The sequence below is a fragment of the Lathamus discolor genome, chromosome 1 (assembly GCF_037157495.1).
Source record: "Lathamus discolor isolate bLatDis1 chromosome 1, bLatDis1.hap1, whole genome shotgun sequence".
Classification (NCBI taxonomy): Eukaryota; Metazoa; Chordata; class Aves; order Psittaciformes; family Psittacidae; genus Lathamus; species Lathamus discolor.
Window position 1 is genome coordinate 121179493 of NC_088884.1, and position 10381 is coordinate 121189873.

Sequence of the window (10381 nt, forward strand, 5' to 3'; positions counted from 1 at the left end):
AATCTTCACCAGTAGACCCCTAATTCCTGGGATGGCACAAAATTTAGGGATCTTTTTATACTGGGGTTGAAAACAATCCTGGGGATGAAACCAGTAGACTGAATTTTCTTTGTTACTAAAACATGTTTTCTGATAGTATTTTACATAAGTGAAAAAGGTCATTTTCCAAGAAGGAATTCTCAACAATAAGCTAGATGGTGAAAGTTAGCTGGAAAATCCTACCCTGAATAGCTGAATATATGTATGCAGTGTTGATTGAAAAGAAGAGGTTCAAGTCTTTGTTCAGCTTCTGTGACTGTTTAAATGACAAGAACTCATTGAGATGTTACATTAGCTTGGGTGTGTCATGAACATCCTATTAGTGTGTTCTGTGTTTTGTTATCAGATTCTAGGCTTTCAGCCACCTACCATAGGTACATACCAGTTCATGTCTGCAGTGGCTGCGGATGACTCCGGTGGCTACCATGGTGAGTAGAGGAATCCAGACAGAGGTTAGAAAAATCCAGGAAAAGGAAAGAGGAAAGATAGTGGCTCACCACACACCCTACAGACAGTATGACAGTAGGCATACAAGCTAGTCCATGTTGCTTGACTTGGAGATAACGGCCTTGGCACGTGTGACAAAGTATGTATTGCCTTTGCAATTCATTTTTGAGTACGGACTCCTTAGCTTTAAAGGTAGTACGGGCTAGTAGGAGGTACTCCTGCCAACAGTGAGCAGAGCATCAGTTGGCACTGAATCAAGAAACATAACTGAGAAAAAAGAGATAAAAAGGCATTGTACTCTAGTGTTCCTAGTACTACTTTAAGGTGAAAAGCAGAAGCTTGGTGAGTCCTACATGCCTGCATAGAAAATACCGGTGTAGAAATAATGGATTTAACAGTAGTTGTAAAAAGGAGGGGAAAAAAAAAAAAGAAAAAGGTAATTGGAGCTTTACTGAACAGTAATCATCAGCAGGAAATTATTACTTCTTAGTAATAATGTTATAGATACACATTTCTTCTTTAATGGCAAAACCATCTGGTGTCTTGATTATATATTTGTGAATACCAGACTATGTAGTACTTTTCCTCAGGAGATCTCAAAGTTGCTAATAGTAGAACTGTGAGTACGATCCAAGTCTTCAGAGTTCTGTTCCACTGAGTTGGGTATACTTAGCACTTCTGATACTTAGTAGTGCCTCTGTCTTAATGTTCTTAGTGGTTTTGGTGCTTTTAGTGTTCTTAGTCCAACTGAAAGCCTAAACAAATATATATATACACACACATATATATAATGCGTTCCTGTTGCTCTTTTTTTTTTCTTGGGTTTACAGCCTGAAATAATGGGCATAGCATTGAAGAAAATGTGTGTGGCTGTGGTTTTCTAGAAGTGTATCACTTTTCTGAAATCACTAGTGGATTTTAATGGTCAGGATGTCAATAGGACTGGAAGATCCAGGAGTCATTTCAGTTGATTTTGTACAGGCACATCACCTGTATAATTGTCAGATCACAGATACTACTTGATGGAGTAGTAAATGGTGGGATGGTGGAATTTCATCACTCCAGTATGTACTATTAACACTATCCACAGTCACACAGTATTTTTACCTTCAATGATTTCTCAGCTGCTGTTGGAAATCCAGTTGATGTATGCATTAGCCAAGACACATACTTGAACTTTGAAGGGAAAAAAAAAATTGTTACTAGCCCAAGAAGACGGACTACTGCTCACCTACACTGCAGAGATTAATTTTAAACCATTGTCTGTATGTGTTAACTCCTGAAGTTGCCATGCTTACTTTCATGGGCTACAGCACTGGAAGAAAAAAACAAAGTATACCAGTGTAAGTAAGCTTAACATTCACTGGAACATTTCCTTGCTTTCCACATGCTTTGAAGACACACTTAAAGTTACTATCAATGTGATACAAAGACAACAAAAGCTGATTACTTCTACAGTTCTATTGTGTTTGCTGTATGCCTGGCTCTGTTCATCAAAAATACGTACAAACCTGATTGACAAATGAAATCAATCATGCTTCCTTTTTTCTGCTTTAAAAGATGGATTGCAACTGGTCCCATGTGTAAGGTAAGAAGGCATCTGAAAAAGAAAAAATGACATGTAGAGCAGTAATTAGACTAACTTACATTCTGTCTACATTGTTTTTTATTTAAAATCTCTTTAGACATGTGTTTTTGAGCCAACAGCATGACAGGAACATATCAATCTGTTTCATTCTGTTTTGGTGGCCTTTAAGAGTAAATCCTCTGCCAAAGTAAAAGCAAGCAGAACTGCTTCATAACAAAGAAGTATTTTTTAGCTTTCACTGAAAAGACTTTGAAAGAGTTGCTTATTCTTGTTTAAGAGGCAGGAGTTACAGAATGAGAAGTTGGGCATGGGAAAAATGCTGGAAAGGTAGTAATCCTTGCTGTCTTGTAAAGAGAGGAATTCTCTTCCATAGTGAATAGCCAGCATTAAACGTAAGAGCTGACCGGACCTCTGGAGTTTTTTCTCCTACAAAAGTATTGTTTGTTGGGAGGCGAAGAAGGTTTAGCCTGAAGATTAGTATTACTGTCTTTTTCTGAGGATCTTCAAAGTGGTCCAGTATGTAGTCCTAGATGTATAAGCACTTTGAAATGTGTTTTTAACTTATAAAGGTATTGTATTACAAGAAATTACAAGAGAGAAATCACATAGCAGTCTACGAACCTCAATCTGTTTTATGCTCATCAAGATATTTGAGCTCCTAAGAAAACCTCACAGGAAATCTCTAAAACCAGTGAGCAGAAAAGAAAGACTCTTGACTTTTTTAAAATATAATTGAGGTAAAGCATTTTGATTCAGACTTCAGCCTCAATTTTTGAAGTTTGAGATGTAGAAGAACTGTAGAACCCATGTTTCCAGAGGTTAAATTTTGACTAGCTCCACAGAAACCTTTGAGAGGCGAAGGAGACAAAAGACTTAGTTATGAAATGTTTGGTGACTTTTGCCACAGGCTCGACATGGTACCTTAAGAGGCAGTGGCTATAGGGCTGTCATTTCATGAATCTGCAGAAGAGATAGGATTAGAGAGTATGGGTTTGGCTTTTTCAATTTGACAGGAAAAAAAGAAAGGTATGTAGCTGAAATACTGAGGAGAGGTAGATCTGAGTGCTGAGATAATGGAAAGACTGCCCTTTGCATCCAGTAACATATTGGTGAAAGTACGGCTGTATTCTTTTGTAGTCTAGAGGGTTCAAGTGATTCATTTTCAGTGTTTTATTGGTGAGGTTTTTTGAGATCCTTGTATCAGGGCAAGACATAAAAGAATTGATTTGGGCTATTGTGAAAGTACTCTTAAAAGAAAGAATGCAGCAATCAATACTCCTTTTTCCCTCAAAGCATTCCCTTTTGTTATTTTCCAGGTTTCATTTTCTTCTCTCTCCCTATTACCCAAGATCCTAATGTCTTTTGCAGGCAGCTCAGTGAGCCCAGTGACCAAAACACTGTGGTGCCTCAGAAACCTTGTTAGATATATTACTTAGAAAGATTCATTTAAAATTAGTATTTGCATAATATTTATTAAGAATAAAATGTATTCCTTTCTAATAGATTTTTTTTCCTTGTTTGTACGGAGAAAATTGTGTCTGATAGAAGAAACATACCCCTGATACTCTCTTTCAAGCTTTCCTCAAGGTTTCTTAGATGTTCTAATCAAAGTATGCTCTGCAGTAGGTAATTTTGGCTGGGCTGAAATTAATTTGCAGCAGTATAGTTTGAAGATTCTCCAGTGCTATGTAATTTGTTTTATAAATTGATAACACACTAAAATAAGTATGAATGCATATAAGTTCCGTTTGTACTACTCCTGGGGGCAGATTATTCCATAATACCACACTTGTTATGGTTAGAAACATGCTTTCGTTTTCCAGTTGAAATGTATTTGTAACTAGTTTATCCTCAATTGTTACAGTGCATGTATATTTATTATGTACTTCTTTTTTCATCTCAGCATTTATGTTCCAAATGCATTAATACAAATCTAGTATGGGGTTGTTTTTCTGAGCTTTCATCTCTGTCAACAAAACTGTGTTTATTTGTGATTTCCAAGCAAGGCATTTTGGTCCCCAGTCATCTCATAGCTCTTCTCTGTGTGTGTGTGTCATAGTTTGAATTAATTGTCCCTGAATGTGGTTGGACAGAGATGTACATTGTATGCCGTCTGAGATCTCTGCAGTCCTTTGTAAAAAGGCATTAATATTTCTCTGTCTTCTCTGGAAATAACTTTCTCCCAATTGTATCACACTGTTTTCTGTCAATCATTTTGATAATAGTGAGATTTGCATTTGTCCTAATTTTTATAAACTGAAAGTCTTCAATTTTATTGCAGATTTTCTTATTGGTCCCAGAGTGCTAGACCATGCTTTTGAACTGGAAGTTTTCATTTAATTTTGACAATTCTAGTGCTCAGAATATTCTTCTTCCCATATATAACAAATAATTTTCCTTTGTCTGACTTGATGTGTTTTGATACCTCAATTTCCTTTCCTAGGAAAAGTTCCTAGGGATTTCATTTTTTCACTAAAATATTACATCTGAAGCTGTGCATGCTGTAGACCAAACAAGCAGTAGTCACTTTGACTGCTTTTCCATTCTTGTTAAGTCAGTATGTTTATGGTTCTGGATGCCAGGAGTAGCACCTGCAGTTCACTACAATTCTGTAATTGCTTGAGAAAGTGCTTTTGTGTTCTGAGATGTAGTTTATTCCTCCTTCCACAGAATGAGTGCAAAAAGTTCTTTTTGGTTTGCATCCATCTTGTTTTGATCATTTCTATTGCTGTACCCTCATTTCTATTTTCTTTTACATTAATCTCAGAAAAAAAAAAAAACAAGCTAAAAGTATACATTTAGATTATGGTCTTACTTGTAGGTGGCCTTTGTTTTTATGTGTAGGTGTCTTTGTTCTCTGCATTTCATCCCATCACACAACAGATACACTTTTGTTTACTCGTATTTTTTTACTCAAGAGGTTTGAAAACCTGTTGCTGATTTTCTCAGTTTAGTTTGTATGGCATACTGTTTCCTTTATGTTACCAGGTTTTCCCTGACAAAATCAAAATCATTCTTAAAAATCCACATTTGTGTACTATAGTGATGTGGCAAAGCTGTAATAGTAAGTAATGCAACATGACATGTAGCTGTTCCTCTATCAATAGATTTATTACAATAAAGTTAGCTCGAGGAGTGGACAGCAGATTTTCCTTGTGACTAGGACCTCAAAAAGAACAAATGGATTTAGGTCATAATTGTGGAAATTAGTTTGTGTGACATTTATGAGTTTTTTTGAAGAAATGAGATTGAAACAGTCTGCTTTTTAGGAATATGCTGAATGACGGGGAAGAATTATGATTCTCTTGAAATTAAGTCTCAGAGAAGGAGTTACTTCAGCAAATATCTTAACAGGAGTTAAATGGTTGTGAAACTTTTAACACTAACATCTCTTCTTGAAAATTTAACTCTTCAATTCACATGAAGAATATGATGATGACATAAGGTCCTTATCTTACACATGCTTGGAGGATTTTAAGTAGGCTTTTGAGAAATAGATTCTTATGGTAGAATGTTTTACAGTTTTTATTAGAAGACCAAATATATTAAAGATATTTGAAGCAGCTCAACTAATGAAAACTGGAAAGCCATAAAACTAAATCTTAAGAACATATAACTAGGTTTTACCAGTAGTTAGTAAAATTATCAATATATTACAAAATTTAGATCTTCCATCTGTTTGAACTTTCATTCAGCTTGAGTGTTCACCCGGTAGAAACAAGGTTAAGTGTTTTAAAGTACTTAACCTTGAGCTAATAAAGAGGCTGAAAAAACAGTTTTGTCCTTTTCTGCATTTTTGGATGTATCAATAATTGCTGTACTGTGTGAATTGGCAAAATTCATTTGTTGTTACACTTTCTAGCTACTGGTGACAATACCAGTTCCTGATCTTTTATTAATTATGGAAGGTCAACAAAATGGTTACAGAAACCATATTTGAGAATTAAAGTTCTGCTCCTGCAGTACAAGATCATCATCTAATAGAATGATGGAGTATTCAAGTTAGTAGTCCGAGGAGCTATTTCTGTCAGACATGCTAATTACAGCACCCCAATTTTAAGAATAATAGGTCTTTAAATGACAAAATGGAGAAGTTATCTGATGACCCACAAAATACAGTTAATTAATTTGATAAGGCTTTGCATAATTTAATTTCCTAATGAGCTTCTTAATGAAGGTAGTCTTTTACATTTAAATGGGATGTGTACTTTGTAGTAATAACAATTTTCATAGTCAAAATGGCAGTGGTGACATGGTACTAGAAAAAAAAAGTGTTAGCTCCTAGGGCATTTTTGTATCAGTTGCTTGATTTTCCTAGTAAATAAATGATAGAGAATGGGAGGAAAAACTGCTCATTGTGAGCATTAGGGTCTTGTACCATTATGTTGCTGTTGATAGTAATACCAAAGTTTTAAATAGCTTTTAACAATTCATGTATACATTGGAGTGTCACCTTGCAGTAGCAATCAGCCACAGTAATTAAGAGTAGTGCAGGTTATTTCCATATTCTTACATTCTTGTGTTCAAATAATACAAGCAAACTACAATGGCTCCGTTGTTTGGATAGCTGATAGCAAGTCGTGGTGATTTTTATGGAGTACTGCTATCCCTCTAGGGGTTTGGTGCTTTCAAAGAATGAGGAGGTAGGAAAGAAATGTGAAAGCCCAACTTGAATGCTGGGCATCCTGCATTCACAAGAATTCTACGTCCACATGGTTTAGTCTGCTATTGTTGATGACTGCATGAATGTAGTTTAGGGAAATGAAGGTGATTGCATAGGAATAAAATACATGGTCAGATATAGCACTGTCCAGATTTAATTGGCTGTAATTATTTTTCGCAATGTATTTGAATTAGGATAAGTATACATACTTGTTTTTATGAACGGATAATATTGGCTTTGTGAGTGAGTGTGTGTATAATATCCTAGATGAAGGTATCTTAACACTTCCCTTTTCTACATCCTTAAGCTGTACCTTCCAAATAAAAGACAAGTTCTGAAAACAAAATACTGAAGGAAATAAAACGACCCACTTCTGAAAACAACCTATTACCAAATATGTTGTGTGGCAGTATAAACAGAAGCCTTAGAAGTCGCATGTATCCCGTAGGTAATGGCTCATTGCTCTTACTTTATGAGTCTAGACAAGGTCAAGGACTAGGTAGGGATCAAGAGTCTGAGCTGTATGAATTCCAATTTTAATGGCTGCAGAGGACTAAGTCATGCCTAATTGTGAGTGCTGTTTTCTAGTGGTTTTCATGACGGATTTTTATTTCCATGGTTGTTGGGTCAGGTATTCCTACCTGCATTTATACAGCAAGGAGTCTGTGAGCCATCTAGTGGGAAGTTCCTTCTTAACACTTGCCCATTTGGGAAAAAGTTCCTTGTAAGAGTTCTTTGTGCCTTTTCCTGTCCAGCTGTTACTTCTTTTTTCTTCTATTTTTTATTTTTTAAGGTTGAATGAACAAAAGCAGTAGAGATTTTGCCAGACCTCTGTTACTTGATACAGAGTATCAAGTATCAAAATCTGTAAAAGCTCCTTTCAATAAACCAGGAGACAGTGGAGTAAGAAAAGGCAGTTAAGTCAGTTTGTGACCCTGTTCATGACAGTTGCCTAACTGGAATAAAGAAGGCTTATTTATTTAGTATTTGAGTGTTTGTACAAGAATAAAGTAAGATTTAAATGGCAGCATAGCTTCTTACCTTCTACAGCGTGGGATCAAAGTACCTTCTAATGAAGTTGCAGGACACCTGACCCAAACTAACCAAAGAGGTATTCCATACCACAGCACGTCATGCCCACTATATAAACTGGAGGCAGTTACCCAGAAGGGCTAGATCACTGCTCAGGTCAGGCTGGGTATCAGTCGGTGCGTGGTGAGCAGTTGTATTCTCTTCCCTTGTTATTGCCCTTACTATTCTTATTATTGGTGGTAGCAGTAGTGGTTTGTGTTATACCTTAGTTACTGGACTGTTCTTATCTCAACCCATGGGAGTTACATTATTTTGACTCTCCTCCACATCCCTCCGGGAGCAGGAGGAGGAAGGGGAGGGGGGAGTGAGTGAGCGGCTGTGTGGCTGAGTTGCTGGCTGGGCTTAAACCATGACACTGCTTTTGGTTGAACTGAACAATGCAAGACAGCTCTACACCAACTTTTAAGTTTTCCCCTTTAGAAAGCAAACCTATGGTAATTAATGGAGTAGCACTGTAATAATTTTTATAACACTGTTTTAACCTTGATGTCCCATGCTTAGTTTGTAGTGGTAAATCCCTCATAGCAAGTTGGACATAAGATACCAAGTGAATGTTGACTTACTGTGGAAGTAGCATGGAGCATCTGGGTTTAATGAGAGAGCAAGTTTAGAGAATGAGAATTCAGTGAAGACTGAGCTCCTTCATATGAGGCTGGGGATTTTGAGTCCAAGCCCGAGTGTAGTAAGAAAGGACAAGATTGAGCATCCTGCACAGCTGGTATGTCTGCTTCCAGGGAAGTGAACAACAGCAGCAGGACTCGGGGAACAGATGATAGAAAGCTGCGCATTTAGGATTTAGACTTTATGTGCTGTGGCGAAGTTGATTGAGTCTTTTGGACATTAAGCAGCCAGACTGACTTGGATCTGCAGATGGAAATGTTTCAGGCATGGAATGCCGTTTGCTGTGTGTTAGAGGCAAAACCTGCATATACCTGCGTATCAGGCAGAGAAAAGTGTAGTATTGGGTTTTTGCTGATAGTTTATAGTTCACAGTGATAGTTTAATTTGTGAAGAGCTTTTCAAAGGTGATACAGTATGCCAGTTTTTCAGGATTACCCTAGGTTTTAGGATCATATTTTTTAGGATCTTGGATGAAATAAGAATAGTGCATACACAATGTAGCAGATGTAACAGGAATCTGAAAAACCCACTGTGCCTTCACCATACGGTTATTTTTCTCAGTCCTTCTGGTGATGTTAAGTAGTATGCCCAACTCTGGATCTTAATGGGTATCTTGGGTATGTATAGATCAACAGAGCAGAATATGCAACAACTGATCTGCAAGGGAACTTTCAAGAAGACAGCTGTACCAATGACGATGTAGATTCTGGTAGTAGCTGGAATATTTAGGTGTTTGTTAGAAAACGTTCAGTGGTCTTAGTGCTTCCAGAACTGTTACTACTACTAGATATACAGAGACCATGGAGAAATCTGAACCTCAGAATCTTCCTAGACTACATTTCTGGGCAGGAAAATAAAGGTAGGTCTGGGAAAGTTGTAATGCTGTACTGTAAGAGCTGTGAAGCTTTGGGAGATAGTGGGGGCATTACTGATGCTTTCATACTTCATTCATCTGTTTTTTGAAATAGTATAACTATAGATGTTATATTTATAGCAAAATTGTAGTTTTGAAGTGTGCAAGATATAAGAAATAGATAAGTGCTTCTGATACTTTTTATCATAGTACAGATTTGGTATACTTGCGCATATTATAGTAGTATCACAGAGAACTAAAATGGCTACAAAACCAAATGGTCTTGGTTTTCTACAGCAAAGTAGAAATGTAGTAATAGCTGAGATACATGCAACATGGTATTAATTTGCAGTAGTTAGTTGTGTACTTCATAGAATGATTTGTCTTTTTAAGAAATTTATTCAGGTTTGTTTGTCAACTACACTGGTTGTTGACACAACACTACTACAGATATTTTGGTCAGACAATGCAGAATGTGAAATGCTAGCACGTCTAAGTTTTCTACTCAGCATACATGGGGGAGATGAGACAAACCTATGCTTTCTTATTTTTTCCATTGAGACTGTACAGTATGTGACAATATAAGAAATGCAGTTTCATATACTCTTTCCGACTTGTGATTGTTACTGATCCTGATGTGTCATATGTCCCATTCTGCCAGCTTTTTCTTTGATAACACTGCTTCCTTTTTTGATGACATCTAGGTGGCAGACTTTATTTTCCTCTTTTTTTCCAGGTTGAAAAATAGCAATCAGTTGGTAGTTAAAACTGCCAATTATAGTTATAACTACCAACTGGTTAAGGCAAAAGAAACGTACTTCAGGTTATAGTCTTTCTGAAAGAAAACCCTGACCTGCTGAGTTGAGGTGGTGAGGCATGTGGAGTAGTACAAGTAAGAACAGCCTTGAAACAGATGCCTCACTGTTAATGTTCCCTTCAGGTTTCACAGCAATGCTAGTTTCCTCTGTGGAGCAATCTGAAGTTTTCTAGTGCTACTAGCACGTTTCAGCTCACCTCTTATTTGCATAACGCACAGCTGCAGAGAGCTGCAAAAAAGATCGTCTTGAGTGGGAATTTC

At 36.9% G+C, this 10381-nt stretch overlaps 1 protein-coding gene across 4 annotated transcripts in view; it reads left to right on the forward strand.

The window, feature by feature from the left end:
- The window catches only part of GRIA2 (glutamate ionotropic receptor AMPA type subunit 2), a 94247-nt gene that overhangs the window by 79239 nt on the left and 4627 nt on the right, over window positions 1–10381 (forward strand). The window lies entirely within an intron of this gene.